General features: G+C 40.9%; 2 long non-coding RNA genes and 1 pseudogene across 3 annotated transcripts in view; 2 read left to right on the top strand and 1 right to left on the bottom strand.

Moving 5' to 3' along the window:
- Positions 1-22,077, top strand: part of LOC139030909 (uncharacterized) — a 76,550-nt gene that overhangs the window by 15,878 nt on the left and 38,595 nt on the right. The window lies entirely within an intron of this gene.
- LOC139030806 (uncharacterized) lies at positions 63-7,965 on the top strand. Of its 2 annotated transcripts, XR_011483194.1 has the most exons (3): positions 63-5,618; positions 5,993-6,070; positions 6,870-7,965. It is a non-coding gene; the product is annotated as an uncharacterized lncRNA (long non-coding RNA). The 2 variants fall into 2 exon arrangements; XR_011483193.1 differs by having other exon boundaries at positions 5,993-7,965.
- LOC139030805 (NADH dehydrogenase [ubiquinone] 1 alpha subcomplex subunit 5 pseudogene) lies at positions 16,644-17,067 on the bottom strand (annotated as a pseudogene).

Raw genomic sequence — 22,077 nt, 5'->3', positions numbered from 1 at the left:
TCTTACTCCAGGGAATGCTCCTGACCCAGGGATGGAACCCGTATCTCTTGCATCTCCTGCATTGGCAGATGGATTCTTTACCACTGTACCTCCTGAGAAGCCCATATATCCATATATAATATATCCCCAAATGTATGTGTGTATATGTATACACATATTGGTATGCATATGTATACAAAAATTTTTTTATTCTCTGTATAGTTTCACTGAATTCTACTACTACCTATAGGCCCCATAAAACATTTGATTAAGGATTTGAAGAGAAATTTGAATTAGTTTGAAAAGGAAGAACGCTATGTTTAAGCCCCCAGAACCCCAACATTTCCTTTTAAATCTTTTGATCCTGTGACACTATAATTCATACTCGCTTCTCAAAATGAGCCACTATCTTTTTTCATGGATGTCATTCTTGTACTACTTACTTCTATTAGCCATTAAATGAGTTTGTTCATGTCCAGTTAGACTCAAAACAGTCGACACAACTTCTGTCTTCTTATTCTTCCTATAGAAAGCAGCTAGAGAAGCAACAGACTCTCAGATTGGTTGTTAGAGAAGAAATAGTTGATATATCGTTTTCCCCCTTAACACCTTTCATCACATAGCCTGTTTTGGCGTTTTGGTACCCGAAACCCCATTTTACTTACAGTTACATTAAAATGTGGATATTTATTTTGGAGATTTGCTGGCGACAGTTTTGCTAGTAAAATCAAAGAGCTACATCGAAGCATTTCAGAAAAGCACAGATGTACTTAGAAATATTTCCTAATAACCTAGGTTTACTTTAACATGAATTCTATATAAAGTCATAGGGGAAAGAAAAGACATAGCAATTTAATTGTTTAACCTAAAATGTAACACGCTATAACAGTTCTCCTCTATCCAAGGACAATGTGTCTCATACTTGAAAGTGACTAAAGGGCAATAATTCTTTATGAGTTTTCCCTTCGGTGACCTTTATAAAAAATCTAAGGTAAAGTTCTAAGTCAGGGCATTCCTCCTTCCCCTTGCCTCTCTCAAAGAAGTATTAGAGAAGTGTCACTTGTACAAATCAAGTCTGGACTCAACGCCAAAGCAATTTTAAGGAACGGAATTTTGTATGCAGATTGCCTAACCCAAGACAACTTTATAGTTTCTAGAACATGCTTTTTCAGTGTTGTTCCTTGTTCAATTTTATTACATAAAGCAGTCCTTTTCCTCTTTCTTTTTTGTACTTAAATGAGAAAATAGATTTGCTTCTTCTCATCCCAGAAATGTGCAGAATCATAGGGTGTTAGAATTGTCAGGGACATTATAAGCCAGACAACCTTAGGAATTGCCTACTTTAAACTCTTGCTAAATGATTCTTTTCTTTGCTTTTTTTTTAAAGCTGCCAGTTGATTCAAGGGAAGGCAAGACTCTGTGAATGCCTGGACTCTGTTTCATGTCCTACTTCTGTCTTCCTCTGAACTTTGTTTAAATGGCTCTGCCAGGAGGACTTTCCAGGGGGTGGGGTTGTGTGCTCAGACACATGTGAGAATCCACTTGTGCCTGGCGTTTTTTTGGGAGGTGATTTTTGGCAGGGGATTTTTGCTCCATGGAGGGAGAGTGTATGAGCACTTTTTTTTTTCCCCTACTCAGCACAACAGTAGTTCCCTACTGACTGGTATCTGTTTTGAAGTCACATGGCAAAGGGGGTTTCTGCAATGTTTATTCATTGCACATTCAAATATGACACTCTGATGACCATTCACAGGATCACATCAGTGTTAGCATCCAGTTTTTCTGCCAGCAATGGGAAGTTTATTCCCAGAGCTAAAGTTGCTTTATTTGAAAATGCAGGGGGTTTCATGCACAATAGGCATATTTTAGAACTTTTTTTTTAATATTAAATTTATTTAGTTATTTTATTTTTACATTGTATAAGATGACTGCTTGGCTGAGCCTTCTGAAATGTTTCTTAATCGGTACCACATTGATTAGTGAATACCTTCATGGTACATGGAGATGATGGATAAAATGACTTTATCTATCACTGCCCTAACATAAATTGAAACATTTTACTCCTGTTTGGGCCCCCACCCAGTGGAAAGAGAAAACATCTCTGCTCTATTATATGGGGTAAGCTCATGTGACTTGATTTGGCCAATGAACGGAAACTGACAGCCACTTTCTATCAGAGGTTTTCAGAGCTAGTGTGAGGTCCATCACTCTTGCTTTTCAGTCTGCCCCATAACTGCCTGTGTTCCAGGTAGAGGCTGCTCTGTCACCTGGATTCACCTATAAACAAAAAGTCAACCAAAGCCACAGGTGACATGGGACATGAGCAAGAAATCGAGCTATATTACTGTGAGCCCCTGAGATCTGAAGGCCATTTGTTACTGCAGTGTAACCTCGCTCATCCTGCCTCATGCAGACTGCATACCAGAAACAGTGAACAGAACCTGAGTTCACATCCTGGTTCGGCCTTTAAATAGTGATGTGAACTTGAGCATTTCTAAAACACCTGTGACCTTCACAACCTGAACTTCCGTTTCCTCAGGAATGGATACAACAACCATCACCTTGGGGATCTCACAGAAGATTGATATGAGGCTAAAATGACACTGTTTCTGTTATCATTCATACACTGAAAAGAGTGGTGCCCTTTATAAATGCAAGGCACGAGGACAACTGGATGTTCCATCTTTTAGTGAGTTGCATATACTAATCTTTGCTTCTTTATTTATTTATGGTGAATTGGGTCTTCAATGCTTCAGCTTCAGTGCTGAGCTGGGGATACTCTTTGCTGCGATTTGAGGGCTTCTCATGGCTGTAGCTTTTCTTGCTGCGAAGCAAGGGCTCTATGGCGCTCGGGCCTCAGTAGTTGTGCTGCATGAGCTTAGTTGCTCCAAAGTACGTGGGATCTTCCCAGACCAGGGATCAAACCCGTGTCTCCTGAACTAGCAGGCAGATTCTTAACCACATGACCACCAGAGAAGTCCATTATCTTAGCTCCTTTTCAACTTTGAAATAGGTAAACATTCTAAAATGTACCATCCTCCCAAGGCTTTATAAACCATTAAATGCAGACACTTCCATATACCTGTCTGAGAAAGGCACTTCTGACTGTAGAAGACCATTCCTTTTAAGCATCCAGCTTTGGAAAGGGCACACGTGCAGTAATGTTGAGGCATGTAGATACTTGCCTGGCCAAGATGATCAGCCTGATTATTTTTCCTGAGCCATGAAGCCAAACTGCTTCTCTTTTGGAGAAAACATAATTAATGATAAGAACACTATTATATCATTTATTTTACTAGGAAGAATTAGTGAAAAGAACATTAGCTTTCGAAACATAGACCTGGCATTGGTAGTCATTCAGTAAATATTTATTGACTAAATGACCAAATCAGCTCAAATCTCACCAACAATTTCTAGCTATGTGATTTTGTTCAAGACATTTAACCCCTCTGAGGTTCCGATAGTTCACTTGCAACATACAAAATAATAATCTCCTCATAGGGCTTTTTTTTTTTTTAAAGGATTAATGAAGTGGTTGATGTATGAGATCTCTCAGAGTGCTCAGTAAAAATTTAATAAGCATGAAAAGTTTAGCTGATTAGCTATGCTATGTCCTAGAGTGCTAGCCGGCTTGTAGAGAAAAGAGTGGGCTTTTGATACTGTTTGCAACATTCCATTAACAAAGTCTTGAGATTCCTTTTGAAAAAATCAATTCCATTTTGATAAGACCATGCTTTCTTTGCCACAGAAGCAATTCCATATGTGTGCACCTGAGGAAAGCATTTAAAATGCTTTTGACATGCAAAGGCTTCCAGGCCTCTGCTTTGGAAAAGCTCTCCTAACAAAAGGAACCACACTGCCTCCCGTTGCCTGGTTTCTGGATTGGTTTTCCATCTCTTCTTCACTGCACTGCCTTTATCTCTCAGTGCCTGGTATCTGCCTCTTTAATACACTTGCAGGTCCCTGAAAGGCCCTTCTGTAGATGTCCTTAGGAACTTACATCAGCAACAATAAGGTGGCTGGCAAACTTTTAAAGGATCTGCATTAACAAAGAGGGAGGAGAGAAGGAGCCAATGACACACCTGGTGATTAGCTAGGTATTTAGCATTCATTTAATCCTGGTAGCAGCTCTGTGCAGTCAATGGCTTTATTTATTTATTTATTTCAATGGTGATTTTAAAACAAGGACATCAAAGTACAAAGAGGTTCAGGAATCTGCCCAACGTCATACAATCAGTAAGTGGTATGGCTCGAAATTGAACACAAATCTGTTTAGTTCCAAAATCATCTTCTTTCCTTGCCATTACCTTGCCTTGCTCTTTACTGACATCTCTCTACCTCTACGCATGGTGCAACGAAGATGTTCAGACAGCACGCTGTGTTGTGGAGAGAGCCACCTGAGCTAGAGAACCTGGCTTCTCACGCTGATAAAGTCATTTACTACCTATGAACCCTTGAGCAGTTTACTTATCAACTCTGTGTCTCAAGTGCTTCGTTGCTCAAGAGAGGAAAGTCATCCCTTTCTGGCAGCGTCAGCGAGAAAACTAGACACAGTGTAAGTAGACTGAGTGCCTGGCATAGAGGACCTTCAGCCAGTGAAAGCTACTAATGTCATTATTGTTGCCCTCAAACGAATCCCTGAATAGGATGATTCACTCTACAAAGCCCTATTGGATGAGTATTCAGTGGGTGGTATAGATACAATGCAGATTTGAAAGGAGGTGCAAGAGAGAGTATTTCTTGCTTGAAGAACTGTTTAAGAGTGAAGCCTGGACAGTCACAGGAGTGCAGATCCCACAATGGTAGAAGTTGTGCCTGTCTTTCTTTTCCTTAGCATTGCTTCTCTAGGGCTGAGTACAACAGGTTTGAGCACAAAGTGGATGCTCCTTTAAAATGTATTGAATGATTGAATGAAAGTGGATCCTTCATGATGGATTTTGGAGGGGCAGTGAAGTGAAAGTTGCTCAGTCATGTCTGACTCTTTGTGACCCCATGGACTATACAGTCCATGGAATTCCACAGGCCAGAATACTGGAGTGGGTAGCCTTTCCCTTCTCCAGGGGATCTTCCCAACCCAGGAATCAAACCAGAGCCTTCTGCATTGCAGGCGGATTCTTTACCAACTGAGCTACCAGGGAAGCCCTAAAGAGACTGGTTCAGTTCAGTTCAGTTCAGTTGCTCAGTCGTGTCCGACTCTGACTCTTTGTGACCCCATGAACTGCAACACACCAGGCTTCCCTGTCAATCACCAACTCCCAGAGTCTACCCAAACCCGTGTCCATTGAGTCAGTGATGCCATCCAACCATCTCATCCTCTGTTGTCCCCTTCTCCTCCTGCCCTCAATCTTTCCCAGCATCGAGGTCTTTTCAAACAAGTCAGCTCTTTGTAGCAGGTGGCCAAAGTATTGGAGTTTCAGCTTCAACATCAGTCCTTCCAGTGAACACCCAGGACTGATCTGCTTTAGGATGGACTATCTGGATCTCCTTGCAGTCCAAGGGACTCTCAAGAGTCTCCTCCAACACCACAGTTCAAAAACATCAATTCTTCTGCCCTCAGCTTTCTTTATAGCCCAACTCTTACATCCATACATGACTACTACAAAAGAGACTGGAGGAAAAGCAAAAGGTGATTTTAAAAGGTAGGTGGGTCAGAAAACCTACAGCATTTATCGAAGACAAAAAGGAAAGTGATACAGCTGGAGGAGAGGTGGTTGGGTGGGTAAATCAAGAGATCACAGAAAATGGGAATTTCAAATGTAACATGATAGTCAGTAGGAATGAATCCTGCAGAGAGTTCGAAGAAAGGCTAATTTAGTCATCAGGCAATGAAGAGACCGATCATTGTCCCTATTTTAAGATAATTAGAGTACTAACTCATCTGAATGTTGTGAAGATTTAATGAAGTATTACTTGTAAGAAGCTTGGCCTGGTGCCTGGCCCTTATCAGGCACTCAGTACATTAGTTATTATTCACATCAAATTGTTGTTTTTACCTTTGTGATGTTTCGGCTAGTGATGATAACAGAGGCTACTGTGGAGGTGGAGGCAACAGACCAGAGGGAGTGTGGAGGCCAATATTTATGGAGAACCTGTAAGTATAAAGCATGAGCCGGGTCTGCTGGGCACACAGAGAAAAACCTTACTCCTACTGATTCTCGAAACACTGAAACATCCCTCAAGTTTACTGCCAGGTGTAGAGTTAATGTCTGCATAACAGGTATATTGTCACAAGCCAGTTTTGTAAGCTGATCTTTGGGACTCCTTCCTGTGACTTCTCCCAAACACAGTTAGTTTCTCTCCTGCACCCAAATGCCATCCTGGGGAAAAAAAGAAGAGGAGTCGGGAGATCTAAGGTCTGGCCTTTATCCAAATGTTCCTGGGTTACCTAAAGCAACTGTTTCAATTCTATGATCAATCTGAGATAACAAGATTGGACTAAAATGTACTTTGATTTTTTTCCACTGCTTGCAGTAGCATAAGATCTCATGAGGAAGGACAGAGATGTTGTAGACTAAATAAAGAACAGTTTTAGAACAAATGTTCTCTGCATAGCTGAGTGTTGTGTTAGCAGTTTTATGACCCACTATGTGAGTACTTAAATAACTATAATGCAAGGTAGAAAGTGATAAACACTGAGTACATAAGTGATATGGGAATTCAGAGGAATTATTTCAGCTAATTCAGGAAAGGCTTTGTGGAGGAGATAGAATTAGAGTTGTTTTTCACTCCAAAATTTGATCTTGAAAACTTTAAAACAGGCAGAAAAAGGGAAAGAATTATAAAATGAATAGCTGTATACCCTTCAGTGAGATTCAACATTTAGTCTTGCTTTGGTGTTTGCTTTCTCTATATATACATACATATAATATACATATTATGTATTTTTTCAGAAGCATTTGAGAGTAAGTTGCAGATAACATTCCTGAATAATCAGCATGCATCTCTTGAAAACAAGGACCTTCTCTGGTATAACCACACCATCACTATCACTGAAGAAAACTGAGGAGTCATGACAGAGCTGGATTTTGGAGGAAAGGGAGAGCTGGGTTTTTGATGACCAGTGGTAGGTCTTCCTGGGTAGGAAATGCTGTGTGAGTCCAAGCCAGTATATTTTAATCCCTTCATCTGATGAGAAACTGCTCCCAGACCAGAAAGCCCAAGTGATTTGCCACAAAGGTAGTTTGGAAAGAGCTGGAGCCGGCCGCTGCATTTCCTGATTCCTTTTACCTCACTCCCCACCACACTCCTCTTGCTGGCTAAATTTAGAACACAACACTCTTGGTTCTTACACAGGCCCACTTTGAAATCAGTCTCACTTTAAAAAGTTTTTTGGATGTCACCTTTCTGTGTGGGTTTCCAAGATGGTGCCAAGCTGAATCTTGCCAGTTCTCCTGGAAGATCAAGGTTGAAACAGGTGGAGAAGCAGAAATAGGGATGACTAACTGCACAATAAGTCATGGAAAAAGCCAGGAGTGATGTCTCAAGTTCCCGAAACAAACAAACAAACACTGCTGAAACCCCGCCAGCCTTGAGTTCTGTTCTAACCCACCGCACCCGTCCACCCCTGCCTCTACCCCAGCCTCCCACAGCCAAAGAGGATTCAGCAGATTTGGGGGTGGTGGAGGGTGGCATCGCTGAGCTGTGAATTAGGACTCCCGAATGCTGTGGTGCCTTTGCTTCTGGTTATTGGTGTGGCTTTACACAGTGGTTCTCAATCAGGGGTGCCTTTGTCCTCCAGGGAATATTTGGCCATGTCTGGAAATGGTTGGGGACACTCCTAAACGTCCCACGGTGCACAGGACAGCCCCCAACAACAAGGGCTACTCAGTCCAAAATGTCAGTGCCGCTGATGTGGGAGAGGAAGAGACTCAAGAGGCGGGAGCTACATGCATACTCACAGCTGATTTATTTCGCTGACAGCAGAAACCAACACAACTTCACAAAGCGATGATATTCCAATACAATAAAGTCAGTAAAGAAACGATACCATTTTGGACACATTGCTGCTTTTCTTCAGTTCTCAATATCCTCGAAATGGGAACAGGTGGTTTTCCATCGTGAGACTGCTGAAGAATCCCCTGATGCTTGTTTTAAAAGGCAGGTTTCTGTCCCCACCTTCAGGAATTCCTAGTCAGTCCACATGACACGCCTTGAGAAAAGCTGTTCTGAATGGTTCCTAGGGTCCTTCTCTGCCCTCCCCTTTTCCAATTCTAAGAAGATAGATGAGTAACAAAAGTACGTCAAGAGTTCCTGCCTAGGCACAGGATGAATATGGTAACCGGAAGCGCTAATCTTCCTTCCGACCTCCTCGCGCATGCGTGTTCCTCCGTGCCCGCGGGCCGCACGGAGCGGTCGAGCACGTGTGTGGCGAGGTTTGAGGCCTTCCCGTCTCTCCAGCTCGTTGCCCACTCCAGACTTGGAGCTGCCTTTCACTTTCTCTCAGGTACTGTGCTTCCTCCTGCCTTCGGCTGTTTCCCATTTGCTGGGCTCTGCCTGCCTCTTCCTCCTCCTACTTTCAAAACATGCACTTTGGCTAAAGCTTACTCATCCTTCAGGTCACAAGTTAACCATCACTTCCTCGGGGAAGCCCCCATTGCTTCCCAACAATCTTACTCATTACACGTCACTGCAATTGCTTATGTTTAGCCAGATCTGTCAGGAGACTTCCTTGGTGGTCCAGTGGCTAAGACTCTGCTCCCAATGCCAAGGGCCTGGGTTTGATCCCTGGTCGGGGAACTAGATCCCACATGCTGCAACTAATGATCACGCATGCCACAATGAAGATTGATGATCCTGAGTACCATAACTAAGACCCAGCACAGCCAAATAAAATATAAATAAACAGATCTGTCAGCCCTTCTAGATTATAAGCTTTGCCAGGGTGCAGACACTGTCCTTCTGATCTGTTACTAATCGCCAACCCCTACACCAATGCCTGAAATTTTAGAAGGGCTCAAAAAATACTTGTTGAATGATGAAATGATTGTGAATGATTGGCTAACAGCAGATAAATAAGGGTGTGTGGGATAGTGATTACAAAAAAGGGAAGATGCAACTTCCTTTGACAACTGGATATGGGATCCAGCTTGCACAGAAGCTGGGCTTGGCCTGGGTCAGGGGGATGTTGAGTGCAGCCATGTAAAATACTGATTCTCACTGAACCTTCTCTCTTTCCTGTGTGACAACACCTGACTTTAATTTTTTGGCCACATGGCATGTGGGATCTTGGTTCCCTGACCGGGGATTGAATCAGTATCCCACCCCCACCCCCACCATCACAACTAGAGAGTAGCCCCTGCTCACTGCAACTAGAGAAAGCATGCACACAGCAACAAAGACCCAGTGCAGCCAAAAATAACACAAGCAAACAAAATTCAACATCTTCTTAAAAAGTGAGCTCTTTTCTTGTTAAGAGTCCTTGGTGACTTTCTGTTACATGTGTGGTAGAGTCTGAAGACCTCAGCATGCTATATGAGTCCCTGAAAGTCTGACTTCCACTTTGCTTCCTCCCCACCACCTTCTCCATCCATCCCAGGCATACTCTGCTTTAATCATATCAGATGTTTCATCCTCTCTGAAATATACATGAAGCTCCCATCCTGCCACCTGGCCAACTCTTAACTTGTATTTTAAGAGTCAGGTTAAAATGTCACCTCCTCTGTAAAGACTGTTTTAAGTCCCACCGGGTTGGATACTTAGCATTTTGAGCTTCAATAATGCTGTGGATTTATGTAGCACATACAGCATAATTATTTTTTTTTCAAACTTTAAACTTTTTATATTGTGTTGGGGTATAGCCAGTTAACAATGTTGTGGTAGTTTCAGGAGAACAGCAAAGGGACTCAGCAATACATATACATGAAGCCGTTCTTCCCCTAAACCCCACTCCCATCCAGGCTGGCATATATCATTGAGTAGAGTTCCATGTACTATACAGCAGGTCCTTGTTGGTTATCCATTTTGAATATACAAATGTGTACATGACCTTCCCAAATAGAACATAATTATTTGTTTACCTGTGTGCCACTCTCACTAACAGATGAGCAGCTCTGAGTGGGGGCTCTGTGTAACTCACTCATGTTTTATTTCCTACTATAGTGCCTAGTCAAAAAGGAAGCTCTATGAACCCTTGTGGAATGAGTGGATGAATGAATGAATGAACAGAAAGAAAGCTAGAATGTGACAGTGGATGCAATTTCTAGTTTTGCTCTTCGTTTTAAAATATTTGCTTTTCTTGAATGAAAATACTTAGAGGAATGGAGGTAACATAGGGGGAAAATAGCTTCTTTTAGAAATCCAGTTTTCCACTTTTACATTTTTCCTTAGGATCAATTAGATTTCAAAGTGTTATATAATTGGACAGCATACTTAATACTTCAAGGCTATTTAGAGCTTAGTAGCAAAATTTTTATTCAGAATGCACATACCTTTGATTTCTGACAAATAGAAAAAAGCTTTTCCTAATTGCCTTAAAATTAATACTTTGCATATATTTTAAAATATGAGCTTTTCTTTTGAAAGCTTCCTTTCTGGGACACATAAACTTAACATTTTTCCTAGGTTGAGAGTGGGAGGAGTTTGATTTACATCTATCTTTTCTTCCAATTTTAAGTGTTTTTTAAATGATTATTTTTAAATTATTTTCAGTTATTCATCCCTGAGCCCTGGGAAAAGCTCATTTCCCCTTCACCATCAGGGATATTATTGTGAAAATTTATTAGTTTTGACAACTCTCTGAGATAGTGTCACTGGCCCATGATACTAGATTGATAGAAAAAAAAATTCACATATCTCAGTGGACTGACTGTTTTTATTTTGACTGCACTGCACAGAATACGGAATCTCAGTTCCCTGATCAGAGATCAAACCCACGCCCCCTGTATTGGAAGGGCAGAATCTTAACCACTGCACTGCCAGGGAAGTCCCTATTGGATTGACTTCTTAAGAACCTATTGAAATGATTCCCTAAACACCCAATGTTGGGTCTGGTTTGCTCAGACAGGTCTGCCTCATACCCTTACTGACTGGCCCCACCTCTCCCCACCCCAAAGAAGGTGGGAAGGTTTTGAAAAGTAGCTGCTTAGGCATTGGGGCAGACACTTTAGGAATAAATAACACCTGGAGGAACACCATGTGTAGCTCAGGATCTCCAACTGGGTGAAGGGGCCTGAGATTATTTGAAGGAGAGAGATTCTTACTCTTTTCAGATCAGTGTAGAGTTTTAGCAAAATCACACACAAAGAAGGAGTGGGAGGTGGCAGATTTCAGCTATATGTGGTCTAGACTTTCAGACCTGACATATTCCACTTCAACCTGGCTAAAAGATTCCCAGTGTCATCTCCGGGACTGTCAAGAACAATTTTTGTGTGGGTATGCGTGTGTATGTGTATGTGTGCTTGTGGGTTCATACATTTCCATCCTGCAGGGACAATTGCGTTTTAGCTTACAAGTATAAAGTTCTGTTTTCCTCTGTCAGGTGACCATGGATTTTGTCGTATTCAGCAGGCCTTTTGTCTAATGCATTGACATCTTAATGAAAAACAAAAGGTATATTCATCAAAAGAGACAAGATTACTCGAATCATAAATGGAGAGCATTGGGGAGGCTAGCAACAATAATAATAATAAATTGCAGCTATTGTCCACAGAAACTTGCTTTTCTAAGGTGCTTTTGATAATTACCTGTCAGTGTTCCTGTTTCAACACCCGCTCCTTGAATTGATGGAGTCTATTTATATCACATGAAATTCTTGTATTTGCTTCTTGAAGTGAATTCCATTTGCAGGCATGAAAAGGGTGGGGGTTATTTCATTTTTTTTTCCCCAGCAAGGGTACCTGCCATTGTTGAATCTGACACATGTAAGCATTGCTTTCTGGATGAAGGGAAGCAAAACAAAGCAAAAAATGAACATCCGCCTTAATAAGGAAGTGAAAGGTGGGAGCTGTAGCGTGGATGGTTTGGGGGGCAGTCTGTGTTTGCACCTCCAGCAGAGTGGTGCCTGGTCCTTTCCAAGAGGTTGTCTAACTCAGGTAATGTCTCCCTCATTATCTCTGTCAGGTGATGGAGTGAAGCTTCTGAGAAATGCCAGCACAAGGGAAGATGGGTAAGAATGGCATCAGTGAAGATCTATGTTAAGAATGTAGGAACTCCAGGGATTATAGTTTGTCTTTATTTGAAGACTGTCTTGGTATGAATGACTGAATTAGATAAAGCTATGAGCATCTAAGCAAACTCTAGGAGATGATGAAGGACAGAGGAACCTGGCATGCTGCAGTCCATAGAGCCACAAAGAGTTGAATACGACAGCGATTAAACAACAAGCATCTAAAGAAAAGGGGTGTCTCACTGATTCAGTTCTTTCTGGTTTAATTCATAGAAATAGAAGTGGGGGAACAGGTTGCACAGGGGAGTGTGGAGGGAACCTGCACTTTTCCATCAGAGGAGAAGGAAGCCCCAAATCAGGAGACGTGTGTCTCGGCATCAATTTTGCTACTGTGTGACTTGGGACAACTGGTTTTTCTTCTCTCAGGCTCAGATTCCTTATTTGTTAAATGAGAAAGTTGGGTCAGATCCTATCCAGCTCTAAAATCCATTTTAAAAAAATCTTAGTATCCTTAATTCTTCACACAGTGTCTGGACATGACCCTGGGTATCAACCTGTGTTTATTAAGTGACTAAAAAAAATGACTGTGTGTTTCTTTTTGGCATAATTGCCTATGCAGGTCTCTTGTTCAGTTAGTTGGATGGCTGGATTTCAGAATTACAAGGGTTATCAGTAAGGATAACCCATGTTTAACAAACGCACATTTCCCCAATTTCTTGCTACGTGTGGAAACAGCCTCTAAGATGGACTCTGGGGACCCCTGCCTCCTAGGGTCCAAGTTCCGTGGCATTCCTTCCTCTGGTAGACGCTGGGTATATTGACTTGCCTTTAACAAGTAGAATACAGCAGAAGTGATGGGTGCTCACTTCTGAAGTTAGCTTACCAAAAAAACCTGATGACTTCTGTTTTGTTTTCTCTCTCTCTGAGAATCTCTGCTCCAGGGGAAGTCAGCTGCCATGTTGTGAGCTGTCCTTTGGAGAGGCCCACGTGGCAGAGAACCAGTGTCACCAGATAGCACCCAGTGGACCTGGGACTCCAAGAGTCACATGTGTGAGCTTGGAAGTGGATCCCTCCCTAACTGAGCCCTAAAACGGCTGCAACTTTGGCAAGGGTCTCAGCTGCAGCCTTGCCAGAGACTCTGAGCCATGCCCAGACTTCTGACTCACAGAAACTGAGATCATAAATGCTTATTATTTTAAATGGATAAGTTTTGAGGTAGTTTGTTACACAGCAATTGGTGACTAATACACTATGCTGCAGAAGGAATCTCAGTCAGATATTTTAAAGTGCATATAATCCAAATAAGGGATATAACAAATATACCAATAACTATTATGTACAATTGTAATATTAATAATAACCAATTCCTACATAGCCCTTACCATGTACCCCAAGCACATTGTGTGTGTGTGTGTATATATATATATATATATACACTATACACACACATATATGTGCTTATATATATTCAGTAACCATGTATATATATATACACACACATACACACACACACATATATAGGTTTCCTCAGTGGCTCAGCTGTAAAGAATCTGCCTGCAATGCAGGAGCTGGTTCAATCCCAGTGTCAGGAAGATCCCCTGGAGGAGGGCATAGCAACCCACTCCAGTATTCTTGCCTGGAGAATCCCATGGACTGAGAAGCCTGGCGGCTCTAGTCCATGGGGTCACAAAGAGTCAGACACAACTGAAGCAACTGAGCACATACTAGTGCTCACATGCACACACACGCACATAATAACCAATTCCTACAGAGCCCTTATGATGTGCTCCAAGCACAATGTGTGTGTGTATATATATATGTATATGTGTATATGTGTGTGTGTTAATCACTCAGTCATGTCCAACTCTTTGCGACCCCATGGACTGTAGCCCACAAGGCTCCTCTGTCTGTGGAATTCTCCAGGCAAGAATACTGAAGTGGGTTCCCATTTCCTTCTCTAATATGTAAAATACATATATATTAATATATACACAGACATGAATAATATATACATGTATAAATATAAATATATATTAACCCATTCATTCCTTACAACAACACTATTAAGTATTTGACATGATTATCCCCACTTTACAGATAAAGAAATGGATTCATAGAAAGGTGATGTAAATGACCCAAGGTCATCCAACTTGTAAAGGTAGGAATCCTAGACCAAAAGTTCAAACCCAATTTCCAGATAAATTGATTGTCACTACTAGGTTCATTCACCATAAATGAGATAAGAGAAGTATCATGAAATGATAAAAGGTTCTGATTGCATTCGATCTGGGGGATAAGAATAGGACTTTACGGAGGAAGTGAATTGTGAGATGGGGAGGGTTAAACAGAGTGAAACAGAAGCATGATGTAAACAAAGTTCCCTATTGCATTGGACAGAATGTGTTCTCCCCAGATTCACTGTACTTTTTGTTAATTGTATATAGTTATTGCTAAAATTGCTGCACTCATATTGTATACAAAACAAAGTGAAGCCACTCAGTCGTGTCCCGACTCTTTGTGACCCATGGACTGTAGTCAGCCAGGCGCCTCCGTTCATGGGATTTTACAGGCAAGAATACTGGAGTGGGTTGCCATTTCCTTCTCCAGGGGATCTTCCTGACCCAGGGATCGAACCCAGGTCTCCCGCATTCCAGGCAGACTCCTTACCATCTGAGCCACCAAGGAAAAGCCCTATATTGTATAGTTATTGCTAAAATTGCTGCTGACATTCATTCATTTTTTCACTAATCATTTCTTTCTTTACTTGTGCCAGTGATGTGGACACATTGCCTAGTATTCAGTTCAACAGCACAAATATAAAGTCAGCCTGCAAAGGAAGAGTAGGATGCAGCTTCCCATTTTCCTGCTGGGTGTGGGCTGCCTGCTAGAAGGTTTCAAGGCTCCCATTCCACACCACAATCTGGGGTCTCAAGAGTTCAACTCAGATGCAGAGTCTCATTTTCAAAGGTGTTACATTTGCATAATTTTACATCTGAGGATATTGGTAGCTCAGATAAATCAAATAAGTTTGTGCCTCTGCACAAATAAAAACTAGCTCCCTTTCCCCAGGCCCCCATCATCCTCTTATAACCATTCCTTCAGTTCTGGCTCTTTCTCAAACCTCCCCACGTTGCATCTCATGCTCAGAAATGACTTGGGCTCTGTAGCCATTTCACTTCACCCTGGCCTGTGTGCCTCCCTTGAAAACACAAAGCTTAGCTGTGGTGGTGCAAAAGGGCACGAGCCTCAGTCTTAGGAGACAGATTCAAATTCTATTTCTGTACCATCAGAAGCCTAGTGATCAATGTTTTCTGCCTGGCCAGTTGCAATAGCTTCTTACTTTGTCCCCTTGTACTATCTCCCACCTTCAATGTTTCTTTCCATACAATGGACAGACGAATAACTCAAAACAATTTGCTTTTTAAAAAAAAAATTAAATACAGTGTATAAATGTAGATAAGAAAACATAGAGGAAAATTCAAATTTGCATGCAATCAGCAATCTCTCTACTCCATTAGCCTTCTAGTCTCCAAGGACTTCTTCCTAAGAAGCAACCACATTCGCCAGTTTACTGTTTATTTTGCAGAGGTAGCCTATGCATATACACATATGTATAAGATACATAGGCATATATTTTTGATAATTTTTTCTTTTACACATGAATATTTTTAATATGTAAATTTTTTTCGTGACAAACACCAGAAACTCTACATTAACTTTAAGAAAATGTCCAAATTTTTTTTTTTTGACAAATGAAAAGTAATTTTATTTTTGTTTAACCTTAAACTTACCAAACTGCTTCTTTCTTTGAACAGCAGTTATCTTCTGTTTGATACCCAGCTGCACTTATACTGAAAATTAGTGAAAACTACTTAACGATTCCACTTTGAAGTTATAAGCATACAACTAAGATGTTTTGAATATAAGCCTATCTGTATGTCAGATAAACTTTAGGAACTCTTAGTGTCTCTTCTTTTACAGAAATTCTCTCTCTATCCTGATATACTTTGGTTATCAAGAGAACTAAAGACTAAGGGCCAGAAAACTAATTTCCTTAAATGAGAAAATAGGAAAAGTTTTTCCAACTACTACTATAAATGAAAATCTTTCTTTCAGATACCAAATCAATTTTCCCAAGTGTACAATGAATTCTAATTTGATGGTTTTTTCCTTACTGCTTCACTTTAAACAGTGACCTATTAATTTGTTTCAACAACAATAATAATTATCTTTTCTGTTTTTCCAGAATAAAAAAATTAAATCATCTGTTGAAGATACTACTAAAAATACATCACCTTTCGAATATGGCCCCTACAGTGAAGATCTATGGGAATTTTTCCAATTAAGTTTTGGAAAAATTTAATTGGAACCTGTTTTTTAAAAAGAACACAGGTTTTAAAACACAACCTTTAAAAAAAATTACCTTTGAAATAATTTGAATGAATGCTCTACAAATCAAAAACTGAATTCACAAATTACCATAATCATCAACTTTAACAAGTCACTTAAATGTGTTCTGTATCAGTTTTCTTGATGATAAGATGTCAATAATATGGAAACATTTTTTAACATATAACAGAATATTTAATTACATCACTCTCCTATCAACAGATAAGTTAGTTAATGCTGTTTATATTGGCCATTTTCATTGGCTGGCTGGAGGCTGTTCCACTAAAGGCTCCCATGGTTTCCACTGGATCATTTTTCTTGCCAGACTAAGTTCGTTTTCAGCCTGAAGAATCACCTCTTCTATTTGGCCACCCTGCAGTCGCTCTTCCAGTTTTTTAGCATCTGGTTCCGCTTTAACCATACTCAGCTTCTCGTTTGTAATCTGTTCTGTATACTTTCTATACACTGCATTTTTAGGGATGTGTCCAAGAACATCAAGAATTTTTGTATACAATATTTTTAGCCTCTCATGTGGAGTTTCACAAACAGCCAATCCCACCAGGCCAGTGGTCTTCTTCAGCAAGCCCGCCATGGCAGCGCCCTAAAAATGTCCAAAATTTTTAACATGGTCTTCAAGTCCCTGCATGATCTGGCCCTTCCTGACTATGCAGCCTTGTCTCATGCCATTATCTCTTTCATTTAGAGGACTGTAAATTAAGTAAAATCTGGGCTATGTCTGTCTCATTATTGCTTGCAGTTCCAGATTCTAGCATGTGCCTGAGCCTTATTAACTGTTCAGTATATTTGTTGCAAAAGTGAATGAATAATAAAATTTATTATAGATAACTTGATCATTCACAATGATTTTGAAATTGGAGTTAGTATATTCCCATAAGTTGAACTATATATATATATGTATAATAAATATATATATATATATATTTATCTTTGATCCAACTCAGGCAAAATATTCTGAGTCCCTAAGATATTTTACTCGCTGTAATCTGATTCCCATCACTGAATCTCTGTAGAGAGGATGTGTAGGTGACAGTAAAGAGTTCCATTCTAGTGCAGATAGGAATCCTGGATTAGAAACCTGGGTCTTTCATACACTAGTTTCTGGTCTTGGACAAATTACTGAACTTCCTTAAGTCTTAGTTTGCCATTAATATGAAGATTATTATGGTATCAGCCTCACAGAGTTATTGTGAGGATTCAGTGACAAATCTAGACAGCAAATTAAAAGCAGATATATCACTTTGCTGACAAAGGTCTGTATAGTCAAAGCTATGGTTTTTCCAGTAGTCATGGATGGGTGTGAGAGCTGGACCGTAAAGAAGGCTGATCAGCACAGAATTGATGCTTCCAAGTTGTAGTGCTGGAGAAGACTCTTGAGAGTCCCTTGGGCAGCAAGGAAGTCAAGCCAGGCAATCCTAAGTCTGAATATTCATTGAAAGGACTGATGCTGAAGCTGAAACTCCAATACTTTGGCCACCTGATGAGAAGAACCAACTCATTGGAAAAGACCCTGATTTGGGGAAAGATTGAGGGCAAGAGGAGAAGGGGGTGACAAAGGATGAGATGGTTGGATGATATCATCGACTCAGTGGACATGAGTTTGAGCAAACTCCGGGAGGTAGTGAAAGACAGGGAAGCCTGGTGTCCTGCAGTCCATGGGGCTGTTAAAAGCTGGACACGACTAAGTGACTGAACAACAAGAGGTAATGCCCTATCTCAAAGAATAAGTACCTACATACAGTATTTTCCATCATGTAGTAAATACTTATAAACATATTACATGATATCTGTAGCTACTTGCAGTTATTATTTAGAGGTGGATCTTAAATTCTAGGGCCTCAAAATGAGATTACTCTGAACTCTATGCCAGGGCTTTGAGATGCTTTATGAATGATTTAACATACATAGGATTGGCCAAATGCTGGATATTTTATTATTTCTGCTTGATTCAGATTCTTGTTTAACCCCATGATTTTGGACAGTCATTGTTGTTCAAAAAAGAAAATGGATTTGAAGGAGTATTCATATTGATTTATTGTTGGTTGTCTGCAGAAATGTAAATAGCCCTGAATGTGTCACTCACTGGGACAGGATAGTGCTTCTCATAATGGACAAAATAGCCTTGTTTCACTGTAATAACCTGCTTGTGGTGAAACCAGTCCTGGGATTCCTTCAACACAGCAGAATGCCTGCTGTTGTCATCTGCGTTATCAATGAGCAGACGTCTCTCTGCTGTGGCTATTACACAGCACTGCCGTTTCCCTAACTCGGGAACTGCACTGAGGGATTTAAATGTGAAATGCACACGGCTGTCTCTTTCATACAGACGTGCATCTACTAGGCACAGGCGGCAGCTGCCGAGGAGTTAACACACCTAATCTATTGTGTGTGTGCACAAGTTGTAATGGTTAGAAATAGATCACCCATCCCCACGGTCTTATGGACATATGAGTGTACATTTCTTTTATAGAAGTATGCTCGGAATAAGCATTTGGGGCTTTTTAAGTTGTTTGCATTAGATGAGATAGGTTTACACAATAATTAAAAAAAAAAAAAAACACTCGCTGTTTACACAGGAAACTGACTTTAAAACTCAGTGGGGAAAAAAACCCCAAACTTGTTTCCTTTGCTATCACCCTGTTCCTGCCTAAGCGTTTTCCCAGAATTGGAAAGAATCCTTCCATTTTACCCATTTGGAAATAAATGGGCACATCAGTCTCTTGCCTAAGGGTCACTGTGGGCAATGCAGTTGGATAGTTTCCTGATTTCTAGATGGATGCCCAGAAAGTGAGGACCACCAATTAATTGAGTGATCATCTCTAACCCTCTTTGACAAGCCCTGGCAAAGTTTTTTTTGTGTGTGAAATTTAGCTTCCCACCAGGAATCAAACCTGCTCTCCTTGCAGTAGAAGTGCAGAGTATAAGCCACTGGACTGCCAGGGAAGCCCGCCTAGTGACCTTAATCACAACAGCAGCATTAAACAGCAGTTTCAAACCAGAGCCACACTTCGAATGAGGACTTATTACTCAGATCAGTTCAGTGGGAATGCCAAGCTGAAGATACAGAGTCTACCTAATATTATCAGACAGGTTACGACTTCACTTTATACAATGAAAGAATCAAGTATGGGAAATATCCATGTGATAGTAGATTTTTTTTTAATTGAAAATGGGTTATCAGCATCATCCTTATCTCTAGAAAAACATGAGATGCACACGTGAAATAATAATCATATTTATCATGTGCTTGACACTGTTCTAACCCCTTCCCTGGTGTCTCAGATGGTAAAGAATCTGTCCGGATTCAGGAGACCCAGGCTTGAACCCTGGGTTGGGAAGATCCCCTGGAGAAGGGAAAGGTTATGCACTTCAGAATTCTTGCCTGGAGAATTCCATGGACAGAGGAGCCCGATGGGCTACAATCCATGGGGTCGCAAAGAGTCAAGACATGACTGAGAGACTAACACTGTTCCAGACCTATTTGAGCATTAACTCATCAAACTTCTTTCATCATCAACACAATGAGACATATACTGTTACTGTTATGTATTCTGTTGAGCAGCTGAGGCAGGAAGAGGTCTATGGCAGGTGTAGAGAGGTAAAATCACACATCTGTCACTTTCATGTGACATACAGAACTGACCTGGAGGCCACCAAGGTAGTTGGTTAATTTCTCTATTGTGTATTTATAGAAGTTGTAACAGTAGGAAATAAACTGCTCAGTCCGAACATCCTTTACTACACTAAGAGTAGATTGCAGAGATGTTAATGAAAACAATAATAACAACCATGAATTGAGTGTTTCCTGGGTTAAGCCAGGCATGCTTTTAAGGGCTTTATTATTTAATTCCTACAACAGCCCAAGGAGAGAGTTCTTATGTTCGTTTCAGAGCAACAAATGTTAAGGACTTTGTTCTAAATCTTGGGAACAGGAGAGTACGGGTTTGACCTCCCAAGCTTATGTGATAACCATTGACCAGTAGTGTCTCTGCCTGGACAAACTCTTCAGCTTGGTGGCCAGGAGAATGGTGTAGGCCTTTGGCTGTGCTGGCTGCAAAGACACTGGGCTTACCTATTGGGTCTCCTCTCACACGACCAAACCTCAGGACCATTCCAGCTCCTTGTTCTCACGTCTCATTGCCACAGTCAACCGCTTTCCTTCCTGATGTTCCATGTCTCTAAGCGCATCCTCTGGCTTGTTAGCATGTGGCCCATTTGAGAATCTACTTCATAGCTACGTATACGGTGGTCTCTCCTGCATCTAGATTCACTTTCTACAGTTTGAGTTACCTGTGGTCAAATGCAGTTTAAACATGCATGCATGCTCAGTTGTGTCGACTCTTTGAGACCCCATGGACTGTAGTCCACCAGGCTCCTCTGTTCATGGGGTTCTCCAGGCAAGAGTACTGGAGTGGGTTGCCATGCCCTCCTCCAGGGAGTCTTCCTCACCCGGAGGATGAGTCTTCCTCACACGCAGGATTGAACCTGCGTCTTCTGTATCTCCTGTATTGCAAGCAGATAGATTCTTTACCCACGGAGCCACCTGGAAAACTCCATAGTTTGAATGCATTCATTGGAAGTTCCCAGAAATAAACCATGAGTTTTTAAGTTGCGTGCCATCGTTCTCAGTGGCATGATGCAACCTCATATCTTGGCTTGTTCCATCCTGCCCAAGAACCATTGCTTTGTCCCACCCATCCCACAGCTTAGTCACTTAGTAGGCATCTTGGTTATCAGATCTACTGTTGTGTTCAAGTCATTTTTATTTCACTTAATAACAGCCCCAAAGCACAAGACCAGTGATGTCATTCGGATATGCCGAAGAAAAGCGGGTAAAGTGCTTCCATTAAGTAAAAGGGTGAAAGTTCTCCACTTAATAAGGAAAGAAAAAAAGAACCCTATGCCAAGGTTGCTAAGATCTATCTTCTATCTGTGAAATCATGACAAAGAAAAAGAAATTTGTTGGTTTTGCTGTAGCATCTTAAACTGCAAAAGCCATGGCCACAGTGTGATAAATGCTTAGTTAAGATGGAAAAAGGCATTATATTTGTCCAATAAGATATTCTGAGAAAGAGACCACATTTACATAAATTTTATTGCAGTATATTGTTATAATTGTTCCATTCATTATTGTTGTTGTTAACCTCTCACTGTGCTTGATTTGTAAATTAAACTTTATTATGTGTATGTATGTAAAGGAAAAAACATAAAACATAATATAGAGAAGATTCAGTACCATCCATGGTTTTATGCATCCACTGTGGGTCTTGGGAATGGATGCCTTGTGGTAGAGGGGAGGCCAAGGGAATGGGAGCAAATGAGTTAATATGTTTCAGAGACTCACATATATTTGGCATAGAATCTAACCAATATAATCACAGCTTATTATCCTTTGCAGGCAACAGTCATTCTTTTATTTGTTCAATAAACACTGAGTGACTGAGATGGTCTGGGCAGTGTGTGAGACCTACATTAGTATTTGTGACAGGAGCATTTTGGAAATGCAATGCCCCATTCATTGGGGTGACTTTTATGGTGGAAGCTGTAGGCACCTTGGCAGCCAAGTTTTTTGGCTCCTCTCAAGTCAC

This window comes from Odocoileus virginianus, chromosome 24, assembly GCF_023699985.2.
Source record: "Odocoileus virginianus isolate 20LAN1187 ecotype Illinois chromosome 24, Ovbor_1.2, whole genome shotgun sequence".
Lineage (NCBI taxonomy): Eukaryota > Metazoa > Chordata > Mammalia > Artiodactyla > Cervidae > Odocoileus > Odocoileus virginianus.
This window is presented reverse-complemented; position numbering and strand designations above follow the sequence as displayed.